The 18,018-nt window shown below is 42.3% G+C and overlaps 1 protein-coding gene across 2 annotated transcripts in view; it reads left to right on the top strand.

The window, feature by feature from the left end:
- Positions 1-325: 325 nt before the first annotated feature.
- Positions 326-18,018, top strand: part of LOC140491028 (methylcytosine dioxygenase TET2-like) — a 179,544-nt gene continuing 161,851 nt past the window's right edge. Inside the window, exons 1-2 of one of the 2 annotated variants that reach the window (XM_072589158.1) lie at positions 326-719; positions 1,035-1,088. The gene's annotated coding sequence lies outside the window, so the exon portion shown is untranslated. The remainder of the gene's footprint in view (positions 720-1,034; positions 1,089-18,018) is intronic. The other variant, XM_072589160.1, reaches the window with a different exon arrangement.

Below are 18,018 nucleotides of genomic sequence, written 5' to 3'. Positions count from 1 at the left end.
AACAAATGTTGACTCTCAGTGCGTTTAAGGACTGAATATGGTCTTACCACAATACTGACACATGTCTTTTACCAGTGAGTTCAAGTCCCTCTGGAAATTAAAGAAGGAGTTTTAGAAGCGCTGCATATGATGTAAGAAAGGAAGTGGTAAAAGCATCACAGGGAAAGAAACAGGAACTTCTCAGAAAACTGAAAGTCAAGTTCCTAAGAGACAATTTTAAAAATCACTCCGAGAGGCTTGGTGGGTGGCTGACTGACCAGTCACAGGGGTTTCAATTACGTAGCAGTAGAGGGGGAGGGAGCAGTCCTTGATCAGTATGTTCCAGTCCAGAGTTTCAAACCAACCTCACTAATGTTCACTATTGTGCAGTTAGAAATCATAGGTCCTTTGTGTTTAAGGACCTAGTAGGGAAATGATTTACAACTACCCAAACAAGCAAACTGATCTTTCTGACAGAGTCCTCACTGGATGGAGTACATGCTAGTCACGTCCACACTTTGAGCTGGGCAAAAGCAACATTGAGGTTTCATTGGTGATGATAATAGATGTCAGACTGTCATATGAATATTGATACGAAAGCTAGTCTGCTTTCGTAGAGGGAGCAGAAGGAAGTAAGATGGCTGCCCTTTAGGATTTGTTTGAAAGGAGACAGACTGTACTTTGCTGGATTTCTGCGACGCTGAGGAAGATACAGAGGCTGGAGCTATTTTTATGTATCAGTAAGACCTTAACGCTTCTTATTTGGTTGTTTTCTTTAAAGCAAGAATGTGTGAAAATTTACTTTGCATGATCTCATTTAAGAGGGGAAAAGGTGGGGGTTTGTAGAAAATTAGTCAAAGCCTCTCCAACATGGCTGACAATATTAGTTTGATAAAAAAAATTACCAGTGCAGTACTTGCATTCTGTTACCTTTGAAGTGTGTAGTCAGGTTTGTAATGCTGCCGTCTGTTTGCATTGTGTGTTTTTTTTCTCTCTCTCTTAATGGAGAATTTACATGATCAGTTTTATCCTTATGTAGTTTTTTCCTCTTTTAGGTTTGAAGTGTTTTTGTGAGAACCCAGTAAAGTGATAGTGGTACGGTGGAACAGGTACAGTGTTTTCACCTCCCTGATGTGTGTGCATGAGTTTTGATGGTGTCTTTTTAATGTAAAAAAAAATCATATGTAATGTGAGCAGTGAAACTGAGCTTCTAATTGAGCTAGGGAAGTAAAGCTTTAATAAATGAAGGAATTGAAATTACACGGAGAATTAGCGTCATGCATTTGGTTTTTTTTAAAATCGGAGATCTTCAACTTTTATTTTGTGTGGCAGTTTCCATTTGTTTGGTAACTGACACAAAGCCAGGGAAGAAAGGATCGCCGATCCCAAGGACTGCAAGGTCAGGGGCAATGAAGGAAATGAAATACAATCTCGCCGCACCATTAAAGAGAAGGGGGGGATTTTGCAGTAACCTCTCATTTCTCTCAGTAGTCTCAGTTTCCAGCAAGCCCCATGTTCCCAATGACTGCTGCGGACCTGAGTGGGATTCACGCAGCCACGGCATTGCTGCTTGCTTCACTGTTCGCAAACAGGCATTTCCCCCACTGCAGTGTAGTACTGATGTCCTGTTAAAGCTTTCCGATCGTTGCTCTGCCCCATTTTGGAGGGGATTTAAGACGTTACCTGGCAAGGTAGCCCACATTGCCAGCTGTCCCCCAGTGCCTTACCTGGATTGAGAATAAGTACTAAACATGAGCCAGCTCTTTTATGCAGAAAAGAATTGCTTCAAAATTTAGAGGAAAAAAATGCCAGCTAAAGCCTTAATGCAGAAAACATGGAGAAGTTACCAGAACCTGTTTCACTGAGACATTTTTTTGTTTTACTGTGCAATGGAATTCCTCCACTATCTGTACAAACAAGTCTGTTATCAGTTGTTTTTAGCTTATTGAGAAGGATAAATAGTCATTAGGATTAGCATTTTAACTACCCCTTTGAATATTTGTAGGTCATGAATAAAACAGCTTGGTTATCTGTGTATTTAGATTGTGTATTCTCCAGCTCCAGCTTTCACTTCAAGTTTTAAAGTTGGTGAGCCTGTGAATTTTGCATTAAAAAAGATTGAGATGCTGGTGTTGGACTGGGATGTACAAAGTTACAAACCTCACAACACCGGGTGACCGTCCAACAGGTTTATTTGGAAGCACTAGCTTCCGAATAAACCTGTTGGACTATAACCTGGTGTTGAGAGATTTTTAGCGTTAACAAAAGTATTGTGTTGCTGGAAGAATGTAGGCATGTTGCAGTTAATGACTCAGGTGTGCCGAATAAACATGAGGAGAATGTTAGTTGAGACCACTACCCCATTTGAGAGGAAAGTAATGCAGCATGATTTGTGTAAGTGAAAAATACTGAGATTTTATCCGAACAGTCTTCAGTTGCTACATACATTTCTCTTATTAAAACAAAACTTATAATTTGATTGCTTAATTACAATTTATTTGTTCTGCAAAGTAAAAGGTGGTTTGACAAAAAGTAGGCAACTCTCTGTACAAGAGGTAACATCAAGAGTCTCAAACTTTGAATTTTTTTTCTAAGTGTCTGGAGTAAGTTGTACGTAATTAAAGTGTGAAAGTTAAAACCCCAACAAACTCTGCTCTTTGACTGGATGTCACATGTCAGCTTGACAGCATAATATACTGTACGGTATAAAAAATGCATCGAACTCATCCAAATCCTTTGTACTGTTTCAAGAAATCATAACTAATAGTTCCATGCATTTGGTAGAAAGTAACATAGATTGTGACAATGGAACTAACTCTGTTGGAAAGGTTTTTAAAGATGGAGTGAATTTTGCACTTCAGAAAGGATAGAAAAAAGCTAGCATGTGAAAGTTAATACATGAAGTTGAGGACAATTCACAATCATTGAAGCACACTTCAAAATTTATAGGCAAACACAACATCCAATGTTCATTAAGCAAGCTCTCTCATTCAGCAATGTGACATAGTTCAGGATATCTGCTTTAGTGATGTTGGTTGAGGGTTAAATATTGGTCATGACGCCAGGGAGAACTTCGCGGCTCTTCACTGAAATCATCTGAACGGTCAAAAAGTTTTAACATTTTATTTCAACACAGCACATCTGACTGTACAACGTGCCTTCAGTCTTTCACTGAATTTTGGTGTGGAACATGGGCAGGGGATGTGCAGTTGGTGGAAGATATCTACATTATTGTATAGATTGCTAGGGAAATAAATGAGAGAAAGAAGTGGGCAACAGTTACCATTGCTTGGCTGTGCTGTCTAACCATATTGGGGAAATGAGAAATTCTATTTTGCTTGTAAAGGGATAATTTCTGGCATTACATTATCTATTTAACTCAAATCCTTACAATAAAAGATTCCTTTTCACCCAAAAAATTTCATGACCAGGATTTTAAAAACAAAATTAATGTTGCACACTCTCTCTGTAATAGTGTGGAGTATTTTCATCTTTTCCATTAAAATAAAGTTAGTCAAGTGTGAATGAAAATAGTGGAAGGGATCAGGTGCAGGCATTTGAGAAAACTTCTTTTTATTTCTGATGCTGAACTGTCTATTCTGGTCAGATTAAAATAATCTAAACTTCTCAAATAATGGTATAATAGTTAAATGTATGACTTAGATGATGGTGATGAGAGATTTATATGCTGCCTTATAGCAGTTCATGGATTTTAACATATGCAATGTCAACTCTCTTGGAAAAAAAAGAGAAAATAACAAGTGCTCTGGTTCTGTTTTGACAAGAGAACTCTTAGGCTACTATCTAACAGCTATGTGTAGAAACATGCAGTGCACTATGTTAAAGAACTGGGTAGTAGAGCAAAAGACATGTGTTCTATATCTTACACATGATCATCTTTCAAAGTATGCCCTGAGTCTAAGCCAGTTGATGAAATTGTGATCTGGAAATTAGATTTTGGTCTTGGTTTAAATCTGATTGTTTAGCTGATGTTTGCTCTGTTTACTCCCCAAGCTCCAAACTTCCCAAACCTTTCCTCTTCATCAAATCTTTCTGCCCCTTCAAGACACTTACCTGCTTATAAAAAAAATTATGCTCACTAGTCCTAAAACCACCTCCAGGAAATGCTGAAACACTCAACTAGTCAAGCTGCATGTGTGGAGACAGATGTTAATGTTTTAGGTCAACAAGCTTTTATCAAAACTAATAAGTTTCTTGGTACTTGTTCCAGCATTAATGCAGATTACTGTTCTTGTTTGGAAACAAATGATTGGATTGTTTCATCACTCTTTCTTAGCAAAGGAAATTTGCCATCCTTACCTGCACCTCTTTGGAATCACATAACAAGGGTGCAATCCAAGTTAGAGTCATACAGCACAAGAACGGACCCTTTGGCCCAACTCATCCATGCTAACCAAGTTTCCCAAACTAAGCTAGTCTCATTTCCCTGCATTTGGCTCCTAACCCTGTAAACCTTTCCTATTCATATAGCTGTTCAACTCTCTTTTGTAAATGTTGTTAACTGTGTCTGTTCGTCCATTTTTCAAGAAGGCAACCAATCAGCAGTCACCCAGGGCAACCAGAAATGAATAAGAAATGAAAGATTTACCAGTCATACCTGCAGTGGAGGATGAACTTTTTTTTTCAAGGAGGATAGTGTATACAGTAAGATAATGTAATGGTTGCTATTTTCTGCCATCATTGACAGACTATGGCACAAGCCTTGGCCCTCAATTACTGGGACATTTAGTTTTGGCTGGTTATCTATTCCTACATTTCGGGTTAAATGCGCAGCTATTTTCTGCACAGCAAGATTTCAGTTAGTGAAAGGAATGGGTGATTTTGTTTACTGATCATGTCAATTGAGGAATCAAAGTTGGCCCAAGATTCTGGGATCTGCCATACTAATCTTTCCAAATAGAGCCATGGGATCTTTGAAATCCATTTGAGAGGGCAGTTGAAGCCTCCTTCCAATGCCTTACTTGATATGCATCTTCTCTGAAAGTACAGCATATGCTCAGTGTAATCCTGACGCATCAGCCTAGAGCAGTACCCTGATGTGAGAGCCAGCTGGTCAGCATTGAAGAAACATTGGTGGAAGATGGTATTATCAACAGTCAAATACTGAGACAGGTAAAGAAGGAAGAAGAGAGATACTTTACCATTGTCATAGAGATGTAGAGCACGGAAACAAACCCTTCAGTCCAACTCGTCCATGCCGACCAGATATCCCAACGTAATCTAGTCCCACCTGCCAGTATTTGGCCAATATCCCTCTAAACCTTTCCTATTCATATACGCATCCAGATACCTTTTAAATGTAATTGTACTAGCCTCCACTTCCTCTGGCAGCTCATTCCGTACACATATCACCCTCTACGTGAAAAAGTTGCCCTTTAAGACTCCTTTAAATGTTACCCCTTTCATCCTAAACCTATGTACTCTAATTCTGGAATCCCCCTCCCCAGGGAAACGATGTTATCTATTTATCCTATCCATGCCCCTCATGATTTTGTAAACCTCTATAAGGTCACCCCTCAGCCTCTGACACTCCAGGGAAAATAGTCCCAGCCTATTCAGCCTCTCCCTATAGCTCAAATCCTCCAAACCTGGCAACATCCTTGTAAATCTTTTCTGAACCCCTTCAAGTTTCACACCATCCTCTTGGTAGGAGGGAGGCCAGAATTGCACGCAATGTTCCAACAATGGCCTAACTGATGTCCTGTACAGCTGCAACATGACCTCCCAACTCCTGTACTCAATACTCTGACCAATAAATGAAAGCATACCAAATGCCTTCTTCACTATCCTACCTACCTGCGTCTGCACTTTCAAGGAGCTATGAACCTGCACTCCAAGGTCTCTTTGTTTAGCAACACTCCCTAGGTCCTTACCATTAAGTGTATAAGTGAATGAAATAAATTGCATTTAAATAGTAATTTCATTGATTATCCAAAAGTGCATTACATTACCTCTGAAATGTAGTCACTGTTGTAATGTCAGAATAAACTTCAGATAACTAATGTGCAGCAAGATCCCACAAACAGCAGTTGGACTTGATTAATCTGATTGTAGTGATGTTAGCTGATGGATGGGGATTAGCTAGGTCAACTCCCCCTGCTGCTCCTCTTCAAAACAGTGCCTTGGAATCAGAAAGGTTGATTAAGCATCAATTTAAGATTTTATTCACAAAATTTCTGACAGGCCAGCATTCCTGCACTGGAGATCAGCTTGGATTTCCAGGGCTGCACAGCAATTAGATTACTTACAGTGTGGAAACAGGCCCTTCGGCCCAACAAGTCCACACTGACCCACTGAAGCGCAACCAACCCAGACCCATTCTCCTACATTTATCCCTTCACCTAACACTACGGGCAATTTAGCATGGTCAATTCACCTAACCTGCACATTTTTGGACTGTGGGAGGAAACCGGAGCACCCGGAGGAAACTCACGCAGACACGGGCAGAAAGTGCAAACTCCACACAGACAGTCGCCTGAGGCGGGAACTGAACCCGGGTCTCTGGCGCTATGAGGCAGCAGTGCTAACCACTGTGCCACTGTGACGCCCACAGTGGTTCGATGGTTAGCACTTTTGCCTCACAACTCCAGGGACTTCGGTTCGAGTCCAGCCTTGGGGAGACTTTGTGTTTGTGTGTCTCTGTCTGTGTGGAGTTTGCACATTCTCCCTGTGTCTGTGTGGGTTTCTTCCCAGTGCACTGGTGGATTGACCGGAGTAAAATGCCTCATAGTGTCCAGGGATGAGACGTAGCTGTATTAGTCATGAGAAAATGCAGTGTGTTATGAGGATAGGTTGGGGGAGTGGGTCTGGGTGGCAAAACCTGATGACAAGGAAAGGAAATGGTGAATCAAAGGATGAAGAGGAAGATTTGCATTTGGATTGAAATTATGACCTTTCATTTTTCTTGAAAATGTTTATATAAAGATGATGAAAAAACAGATAGTGACCTCAGTTTAAAAGATTAGTGTTTTTTTTTATATCTGGAAACTAAGCAATATTAAAGGTTCGTTTTGGAGCAAGAAGACTGTGCATTTCAATATTTCCAACCTTAAAGGTTTGAAATAGTCACTCTTTGGTGGGTCAGTACCGACCCGATGGGCCAAATAGCCTCTTTCTGCACTTGGGGATCCTATGATTCTATGCTCCGTTCTTCAGTGTGCAACTTAAACTCTCAACCTTCTGGTTCAAGGGGTGACAGAACTGAGCTGAGACAATCACTAAGATAATGGAATGAAACTCTGGGATTTTAAAAGTGGATAGGGTGCACAGATAACCAACTCCACCAGGTAGTGATGGGTGAAGTGACCCACATCGTCTCCTGTTAAACTGCCAACTCTTTAGAATTTAAAGTGCCTATAAGTCCTGGGGAATTGTGACTGAGATTAATTCTTTGAATCTGGTATGGCTGTGTGGCATTTACAGAAAGCAATGTTTTGGAAATTAAGCTCAGAGCTATTGTTTTGATCTAATGCGCAGCATTAGGTCTCTGGAATTGGGTGGCTGTAAACTGCGAGTCAGCATGGCTGGTGTTTGGAGTTTGTTGACTCCATGTGTGAAGGGGGATGTGCTGTCTTCTCTGAATACCTCATTCCCATATCTACTCGTGTCTAAGGTTTTGCCAGCAGCAATTTCTAAACTAGTGTCATGTTATCATCTTTTTGTGAGGACTTGCTGCTTTACTGAATGTGATATGTGTCTAAAAACGTGAAGAAAAGTGACATTGCTTCACACTCGTGGAACCATGAGAGAAGAAAATCCTCAGAGTTTGAGAATGGGTAGAACTGTGTGGCACGACTGTTGTGGTGAAAGATCGGAGGAGAGCAGCAAGCTTGGGTTAGATTATCATAAAGGTTAGTTAGCAGGTTATCTTGTCATTAGTTGGTTGAACTAACCTGCATTAAAGGATCTCAAATGGAGCTTTGCAAAGTCCAGGAAGTTTACATTGTATTAGCGTTGCGATACAACTTTGTGGGGAGGAGTCCAACCATGCTGTTGTTTAATGCCTGCCAAAAGAGTCACTGATGTGACCTCTCAACCCTTTAGTCAATAAACATTCCTGGTATGAATACAGTATCCTGTCTCAGTCCTGTCAGACAAAAATGCACCATGTGACCTGACCTCCTGGTTCTGTTGCTTCTGGTAGATTTCCCTAACTCCGTTTAGTTATATCCTGGTATTTCCGAGGAAACCATGGGAGTGTGAGGCAGTGTCACTTAGCAAGGTTACAAGATGGATTAACACGCTCACTGTGTAGAGTCTTGTGAACCAGGCATAAATACCACCATGGCAATTCATGTGTCCGGTTGCACAGCTTGATGTTTTGTCAAATGGATGAGCCCATAATGAGGCAGTGAAATTGATGATAGCCACTAACAGATGAGATAACGAGTTCAGGAGGAATTTCTTCATAAGAACATATTAAGTAGGAGCAGAGTACACCATATGGCCTCTTGGATTTGCTCTGCCATTCAGTAAGATCAAGGATAATCCTCAACCTTAGCCCCACTTCTTCAAATAAGTAATAATCATTCATGGGTCTCTGCCAGCATTCATCCCTATCTTCCCTAGAGAAGATGATGGTGAACTGTCTGCTTGAACCATTGCAGTCCTATGGTTGTAGGTACTGTTGCTGTTATTTAGGAATCTACCGCCACATTGAATATACACAAAGGTGGGATTCCACAGCCCTGTGTGGTAGAAGGTTCCAAAGATTCATGGCCCTTTTTAAGTGGACAACTTCCCCTCATCTCAATCCTACCTGGTCAACTTCTTACTTGTGACTGTATCACTGGGTCTAGACTCTCTCCACCAGGGGAATAGCCTCTCAGTATGGATGCAATTAAGTGTCTAATTCTTCTAAATTCTGGAGAATGTACACCCATTCAATTCTGTTTCTCCAAAAATAACCCCTTCATCTCAGTAATCGATCTATTGAGTGCTCCTTCTACTATTTGGAAGTGTATTCTTTGGCACAGAGAACAAAACTGTATACTGTATTGTGGCCTCATTAAACCCCAGCACAATTACAGAAATACTTTTCCCTCCTAATTCAAACCCCCTTGTTTAAAGGCCAACATGTTCCTCATTGTTTACTGCCCCTGTAAGTTAATCTTCTGTATGTCTGGTAAAGGACACTCAGATCAACCTCAACACCAACATTTAATCTGCTTTTTTATTCTTTGTCTCAAAATTAATAATTCATAACTTCCACACTGTACTCCAAAGTTTTGCTCACTTAACCTCTTTGCAGTGGCTTTATATTCTCCACATAGCCTATTGCCCATCTCTTTTTGTATCATTGACAAACTTGAAAGCAGTGCTTTTTATCCAAGTCATCAATACAGATTATAAATTATTGAGGCCTGAGCATTAATATGTGTACCCACTAATAACAGCCTGCCAACATGAAAATAACCAATTTATTACTGACCTCAGTTTGTCCTTTAACCAATCATTTATCTTTTAATATATTATTCCAAACTCCAGAAGCCTGCCCTTATCTTATGTATCAACCTTTCCTGTGACACTTTATCAGAAATCCAGATATCCTTCATCCAAAGACTTTATCTACTCTGCCAGTTATCTCTGTATAAAATGTGGAGGTGATCTGTCCCTTTTATAAAACCACATTGGCTATGCCTAATTATACAATAATTTTGAAATGTCATTTTCTAAATAATGGATCCCAGCAATTTCCTGATAGCTGGTGAACTGGCAGGTAGTTCTGCATTTACTCTTCTCGCACACTCGCTCGCTCACTCTGTCTCACTCGCTCTGTCTCTCTCTCTCTCTCTCAATCTCTCGCTCTCGCTCTCTGTCTCTCTGTCTCTCTGTCTCTCTGTCTCTCTGTCTCTCTGTCTCTCTGTCTCTCTGTCTCTCTGTCTCTCTGTCTCTCTGTCTCTCTGTCTCTCTGTCTCTCTGTCTCTCTGTCTCTCTGTCTCTCTGTCTCTCTGTGTCTCTGTGTCTCTGTCTCTGTCTCTGTCTCTGTCTCTGTCTCTGTCTCTGTCTCTCTCTGTCTCTCTCTCTCTCTCTGTCTCTCTCTCTCTCTCTCTGTCTCTCTCTCTCTCTCTCTGTCTCTCTCTCTCTCTCTCTCTGTCTCTCTCTCTGTCTCTCTCTCTCTCTGTAAACTTTAACAGTGTTTAAGGATGGCTAGGCCGAAAATCCAGTGCGTTGCTGAGAACACGTACATTTAGCATCTACAGCATTTTTGGAACGTGATGTTTACTAATGTATTATGAAAGATTAGTTATTCCACTTTCTCTTCAGGAAGATGTATTGTGAAGGCTCAGTCAGCGGTATGGTGGCTGAGAATCCGGTTGTAAGTTTGCTCACAGAGCTGGTAGACTTATTCTGATGTTTCATCACGACTCTAGGTAACATCAGCGATCCTCCAATGATGGGTTGGTGTTCTGTTCAGTGTGCAATTTCTGTCTTGGTCTGGTCTGTTGTGGTGGGTGATATCCATTCCGGTTCTGTTTGAGAGATTGGTAAATGGGGTCCAAATCAATATGTTTGTTATTATTGGCGTTCCGGTTTGAATGCCAGGCCTCGAGGAATTCCCATGCATGTCTTTGTTTAGCCTGTCCCAGGTTGGATGTATTGTTCCAGTCGAACTGGTGTCCCTCTTCATCTGTGTGTATGGATACTGGTGAGAGTTGGTCATGTCTTTTGGTGGCTAGTTGTTGCTCAGTATCCTGGTGGCGATTTGAAAACTAGTGGAATCTACGTTGGTGCCTTCTGCCTTGGGATTCTTCACCCACACAGCATCAACATCGACTTTACCAGTTTCCAAATCTCCCTTTTTTTTTTAAACCTCACACCTCCATCCCAGGTCCAACCCTCCAATTCGGCAATGCCTTCTTGACCTGACCTACCTGTCCATGTTCCTTCCCATCTATCTACTGCACCATCCCCACTGACCTATCTCAAACACCTACCCATCGCCTTTCCAGCTACCCTTACCCCCTCCCATTTATCTCTCATCCGCCCCTTCCCTTCCACGTTACTGATGAAGAGCTAGCGCCTGAACTGTTGACTCCTGTTCCTTGGATGCTGCCTGACCTGCTGCGCTTTTCCAGTGCCACACTTTTTTTAATCAAAACAAAGCTAAGACAAAGGAGGAATGGTGGGAGTGAACGACCTCAAACCACCCTTACCTGGTACCACACATTGGCAGGGATCCTTGAAACCACAAGGTCCCAAGCAACCACAGAAGGTGACTGAAGACATCCGGCTTGGCCAACAACTCCAGGGAGATAAGCTGTGTATGAATTAATGGGAGATGCAGTACTGGCAATCGGAGTAAAACCACAAAACCGTCTTGTAATGTAATATGTCCTGAACAGTGAAAGGTGCTGTGTGGTCTTTGTATGGGGAAACCTCCAATGTAATCTTCGTGGGAACTGTATTACGGACTCCACTGTGCTTAATGTAAGGAGGCTGGACACTGTCTCAACTTTACCGAGAGCCAGCCACAAAATCCCAAGGAAGCCTGTGACAGGAACTGCTGTAGGCCACCATGGGGCTTCTCAACCCCTTGTTGGATGGTGGTGGAGTCCGTTTGCTGCCTCTGGGCAGGGGGGGCCCCCAAGTCCTGTTCTCAGCATTTCTGGACCTGATTTCCTGTTGATTGGCCCAGCTCCTTCATTATGAAAGACGAGTAATATTTTTATTTCTGATGGTTAAGAGAATTGAGGTGACATACTGTAACACTACTGCACCTTGAGGAAGGTCTCCAGTCTGTGCCAATCAGGAGAGATGTTTTGTGATCCTTCGATTCATGATTTGAAAAACTCACAAGGGTAAAATCCCCATCCCTCTCGCTGTTTCGCTCTCACCCCTCCCCCCCCCCCCCCCCCCCCCCCCCCCCCACGTGTGCACACAGTGAGGAACCACACACTCTGCATCAGTTTGAATCTTGGCCACGCACATCAGTGGGTACCAGGTTAAACAGCAGCTCCTCACTCTGCAGCTGAGTCAGTGCCTCTTCTTTGCCTGCAGCTCCCACACATGCAGCTTCTCTCACACAGCTCGTTCGGATAGCCTGCAGTGTAAATAAAACAAAAACCCCCGCTGACAAGGTGCCGGAAGTTCACTGCATGGTCGGTTGACGAGCCAAGCTGAAAAACAGTGAGATGCAGCCTTGAAACCTTTTCAACATCGCGTTGAAACCAGTGCTTTGACACTGGACTGGGCAGATGATTGAAGAGCTGGGGTAACATTAGCACCAGGCTGCAGTAGCTGACTGAAGATTAGGGTGACCATTGGCTGACTGCAGTTTGGTTCAGCAATGACCAGTCAATCCTGCTCCCAAACACTATTCAGCAGAGTCCTGGCCCCTCCCCAGCAGCACTGGTGCCAGGGAGACAGGGCCAAGAGAGCACCCAGCGTGCCCATGACAGTATTGAATGAGTTTTGTAAAAGTTACATGGGAAGTCACCAAGTGCTGGTAGAAAATGCCTCCTATTCCCTTAGATGTACGAGATTAAGAGGCAATCAGCTCTAGGCATCGGGCTCCATTCAGGACAGAGCTGCCCACTCAATTAGCGACTTGTCCACCATCTTCACTCTCTACTTTTACCACTAGCAACGGGGTGTCCCATCTACCAGACACCCTGGCAGCAACTCAACACTCTTCCTTTCAAACTTGTGACCTTTGCCATCGAGAAGGATAAGGGTAGATGATACATGGGAAAACCACCACCATTGTAATTTCCCCTCCAAGTCACTTACCACTCTGACTCAATACATTGCTGTTTCTTTACGGTTGTTTGGCCCAAATCCTTGGGCTCCCCCTCAAACAACAGTGTGCGTGTACCTACAACACACGGACTGCAGCAGTTCTAGAAGGCAGCTCGTTATCACTTTCTCGAGGACAATTAGGGATGGGTATTAAATGCTCACCCAGCCACTGATGTGCCCGTTCCACTCAATGTATAAAAGAAAATTAAATAATAATTTGATAGCATAGTCAAGTCAAACACTCTTCTGGGTGGTTGGGAAGGGGAGATATCCAGATTAAGTGAGTGTAATCTTAAATTCAGAGCCAGGTCAATCAGAGGTTAAAAGGGGGGGGGTGAGAAACTCCTCACATACAGGGCAGGAGTTGGTTCAAATCCCTAACCCCACCTATAAAGAAGCAGTTCTTTCTGTTCACTTGAACCTTTCTTCAACTGGTGCCGTGCATTTCACAGCAGAATTTAAAAGATAGCAAAATATAAAATTTGTTTTCCGTGAATAGTCTATCCCAAAGTGCCTTCCTGTACACTCTATTCAACAGAAATTAGATATTTTATCTGAAGAATTTTAAAGGGGTAAGGAAATGTTGGCTGCATGGGATAAACTGAGTTGCTGTTACAGCATGTCAGCACAGCAGGCTGAATGGCCTGCCTGTCTCTGCTGTTACTATTCTGTAATCTTAGTTTCATGCTGACACGTAACAGGCTAAACAACTCTTACTTTTTGTGAGAGGATCTATATGATCTCACTGTCCCATTCTGGCATTAGCATCAATGGCTAGATTACCTGTGGGATTTGTCCTTTAGATCAGGTAGCAGGCCAGACTCCCCGCACGTGCTCATATTTACAATGCACGCTCCTCTAATTCCTCAGGGCTATCACATGAACACAGATGACCAGAACTCTGCGTTTTAATTAGACTGCACTCGACCGTATCTGAACCTTCACATTATAACTGCCTCAGAGCACAATTGGAAGTTCCCACATCCCTTCTGCTAAAAGTCTGACAACCAGCACAAACATCATGAAGACTGCTGTACTTGCTGTGACCTGACCAGTATAGAGAGAATTGTCCCAAGGTAATAGTCAATTGAAATGGTTTACCAAGGCAGGATTTTGTTTTATTAGGAATGATTTTATAAAACTAAATAGTTATGTTATGACAGGAATAAAAAAAAATACATGTTGCATCTTCTCAGTGAATTCTGTCATAATTCTGTGAATTCTGGCAGTGCCAATAACTTTTGGTTTCTGTCAAATGCTAGAGTCCAAGTGTGGAGCTGGTAAAAGCACAGCAGATTAAGCTGCATTGGGGCGCAAGGGAGTTGCCATTTCAGGTCAGAACCTTTTCAGCAGGGCTGGGGAGGGGGAAGGGGGCTGAGAATTAGAGGTGGGAGAAGCTGGGGGAAAGGTAGGTGCGATGGCTATAGGTGATTTGATAAAGTGCTGCCGGCAATCATTCATTCTGAAAAGAAAACTTTCAGAAGCAGATTAGACAGTTCTGAGTGGGCCCTGAAACAGGAACAAAAATCAAAATTAAAACGTTGCCACGGCGGGTGGTAATGCATCTCAGCCCCTGCGGTGGCCGTCTCTCACAGAAGGCCTGTCACGAATTGATGGACTCTACGTGCTCCTTCTCCATGGACATCCGAGCGTGGGTGCAGCAATGAAAAATGGGTGCTGGGACCTCCTTCACAACCTGCTGCCTGGACCTGTTAATGACCACCTTGGTCAGGCCCAGAAAAGCTGGGGGTCAAGGAGGTCCTTTGATCTGCCTGCCCCTGTCTTTGCAGATCAGGAGTGTGGGGCTGAAGTGCAGGCAAACATTTGAAAGCAGCCTCTTTTTAAATTGCTGACCAGGGGTTGCAAATGAAAACCTGAAAGCTGTTTCCTCCAGGAATCCTCCTTCCTACTATTGAGGCTAAAGGCCTATCTAGTTAGTAGCGATAAAGGATAAACCACTGTTGAGTTTTAGCTTTTGTTTTTAATCTGCTCCCTATTGTTTCAGTTGCTTATCGATTTTAAAATATGCCGCTACTTCTCTTGCCTCTGTCAGGAATACTAATTTAGGTTCATTTTACTTCAGTAAATGATTGGTCATAATGTTGGCCGATTTACACCAGTAATTTCAATGGTTTTATGAAACACTTGCTGTATTGATAACTAATCATTTGCTTTTTAAAAAAAAGTCAGGTTATGCCAGTTATGAGGGTCATATCTGTATAGGTTTTGACATTACTTCTCCATCGACATGAGTTTACTCCAATCTCCATTTTTAAATGTCATGTCTTATCTTGCTCCTTGAACATCTTTTGGATTTCGCAATTATCTCGGTGTTTCACGATCTCTTTCACATGAGACGTATCTAAATGAGTCAGTGAGGTAATCGTGTGGGACTTCCCCTCCAAAGTGATGTGAATAATCATGATTCATGTTTTACAATTAGGCTTTTTCTTCCACTTTGCAAAATAACGTAGGTGGAGTCTTTACAGAAACCTGAAATGTTGTATTTTACACTTCAGACATTTTGCAGCTTGGTTGAATGGACACTAGTGAAGGGAACTGCTGTAGTGTACTGATTGCTTCATGTGTAGGTTGTATATTGGAGCTGGGGGGAAAGGATGTACAGTAGAGTTAGTTCAGATTGGGGGAAAAGAAAAGCTACATCTTATTAGAAATGTGCCCCTGGTTTGAAGACTTGGCTGAAGTTATTCCTGTCAATTGTTTAACTGAAGACTCATTGCATGAGAACATAATACAGTTTGATGTATTGACAGCTGAATCACCTTTAAATCATCAGAGCAAAGGAAGTAGGAGTTGGGAGTAGGCCATCTGGTCCATTGAGCCTGTTGTGTCATTCAGTAAGATCATGGCTGATCTTTTCGTAGAATTGGCTCCACTTACCCACCCGCTTACAGAACCCTTAATTCTATTGCTATTCAAAAGCGTTAAAAACACTCAACAAGGTAGCCTCAACTGCTTCACTGAACAGGGAATTCCACAGATGTACAACCCTTTGGGTGAAGAAGTTCCTCCTCAACTCTGACTTATTCGGCCCGGAACAACTTTGTTTGTTCCGTTAGGTTCGGCACATTGTTGTAAGGTAGTGATTGCAGTGTGCTTTAAGAAAAGGATTGCCAACAAATTGTAAGGTAGAATATTTAAATGTGTGTGTGTTTGGGCATCAGGAATGGCACCAGCACTACCTTTTGTAGTAACTATGAATGGAAAATGGAAAAGCAATGAATGTGGAATCCACACAGAAACAATTTGGGGATTATGATGGGTGCAAGTTTTCCACGCTCCCCTCAAAGAAGAGCAGCGGTTTCTGCTAGTGACCAACAGACCAGAAAGAGATTGATTAATTATTCATTTCATGGCTGCTGGTGGAATGCAAAAGTGTACAAACTGGTTGTTTCATTTGTTTGCATTAAAATTGTGATTGCTAAGTAAGCGCTATATGTGGTCTCTGTGGTATTTAGGTGAGTGAAGAAACAAGACCTTTTGATTCAAGTATTATCATCTTTTATGCCTTTGCAACCTATTACATGTCTTTAGCCTTACAATCTCCTGAATGCCGAATGAAATTCCTACACCTTTTTAGTACAATCTTCGCTGTAATTCAACTTCATTTAGATAGTGCCTTTGTAAATTGTAAAAAAAAAGGCTCCTCACAGGAGTGTAATCTGTGAAAAACAGACATGCTAAAGAAACTTGTTTTCTTTTATGTTGTACATTTGGTACCCCTCGGCAACTGTGATGGTGTCTTGCCTTCTGTTTGTCTTTTCTGTCACCTACAGTCTCTTGGTTTTTAAAAAGCAAGCTTGGAACTATTACATGTACCAGCTCTTTCCTTTCAAATGTTGGTGAAGACCTGCAGTGGAGACTATGACCTTTCATCTTTGTGTCTCAATTTAAGGACTAAGTGCAGAAATGCTACCCTTTAAAATTTTGTTTCAGTCTAATGGGAATGCTGTTTGAAGAACAGGTGGCAGTCACAAGAGCTGATGGCCTTGCTTAAGATAATGTTCATTACAGCACTCCAGAGAGCTGATAACCATGACGACCAGGCTCAAAGGAAGAAGTGAGCTCAGCTATACTCGACTTGCAGATGAACAGAGAGCCATTCTAACATGTTGATCTCCAAAGATGAGGATTACTGTGTAGCAGATTAGGAGATTGGAATGGCAGTTTGGGTGCTTATTCTGCTTGAAATCTCCAAATGAAAATGGACTGAGTTTGGTTTCTTTACAAAGAATAACTTGAAGATAAAAGGTAGCAAAGTGTGAAAATAAAATTCCGCATTAAAGACTTTAACCGCTACTGACTAAGGCAAGCGGTGGGATCACATTGAAATATAAAGAATCAAATCCTTCACTTGATTCTCTTAAAGCAAAATATTATTCTTATGGAAAATTCCAACAAAAATGTTTGAAGTTCTGTCCATATGGCAACAATTGCACTAATAAAGGGAAGTGCTTTTATTCCAGGTATTTATTTGGATAATGTCTAGAGTTTGGGCCATGATTCTGCAGCAAAACATTGTGAAGCCTATTCAACATGTTTCATCTTATTTCTGTTGTTTTACAGTACTAGACTTTCACTATTCTCCATTATATTGCAAGATCAGATCATCACCTTGTTTGTCCTCCTTTCTTGACCTTGTTTCAATATCAGCAAATACAGTCATGCCATTAAATGCTGAGTACTGTCACTCGGCCTACTGCCAAACTGACTGCTCTGGTTAGTTCCTGCAGTGCTGAAAATGTGTTGCTGGAAAAGCGCAGCAGGTTAGGCAGCATCCAAGGAGCAGGAGAATCGACGTTTCGGGCATGAGCCTTTCTTCAGGAATGAGGAAAGTGTGCCAAGCAGGCTAAGCTAAAAGGTAGGGAGGAGGGACTTGGGGGAGGGGAGTTGGAAATGCTACTAGAAGGAGGTTAAGGTGAGGGTGATAGGCCAGAGTGGGGGTGGGGGTGGGGCGGAGAGGTCAGGAAGAAGATTGCAGGTTAGGAAGGTGGTGCTGAGTTCAAGGGTTGGGACTGAGACAAGGTGGGGGGAGGGGAAATGAGGAAACTGGAGAAATCTGAGTTCATCCCTAATGGTTGAAGGGTTCCTAGGCGGAAGACGAGGTGCTCTTCCTCCAGCCGTCGTGTTGCTATGGTCTGGCGATGGACGAGTCCAAGGACCTGCATGTCCTTGGTGGAGTGGGAGGGGGAGTTGAAGTGTTGGGCTACGGGGTGGTTGGGTTGGTTGGTCGGTCCAGGTGTCCCAGAGGTGTTC

The sequence above is a fragment of the Chiloscyllium punctatum genome, chromosome 2, assembly GCF_047496795.1.
Source record: "Chiloscyllium punctatum isolate Juve2018m chromosome 2, sChiPun1.3, whole genome shotgun sequence".
In the NCBI taxonomy this organism is placed as follows: Eukaryota; Metazoa; Chordata; class Chondrichthyes; order Orectolobiformes; family Hemiscylliidae; genus Chiloscyllium; species Chiloscyllium punctatum.
This window is presented reverse-complemented; position numbering and strand designations above follow the sequence as displayed.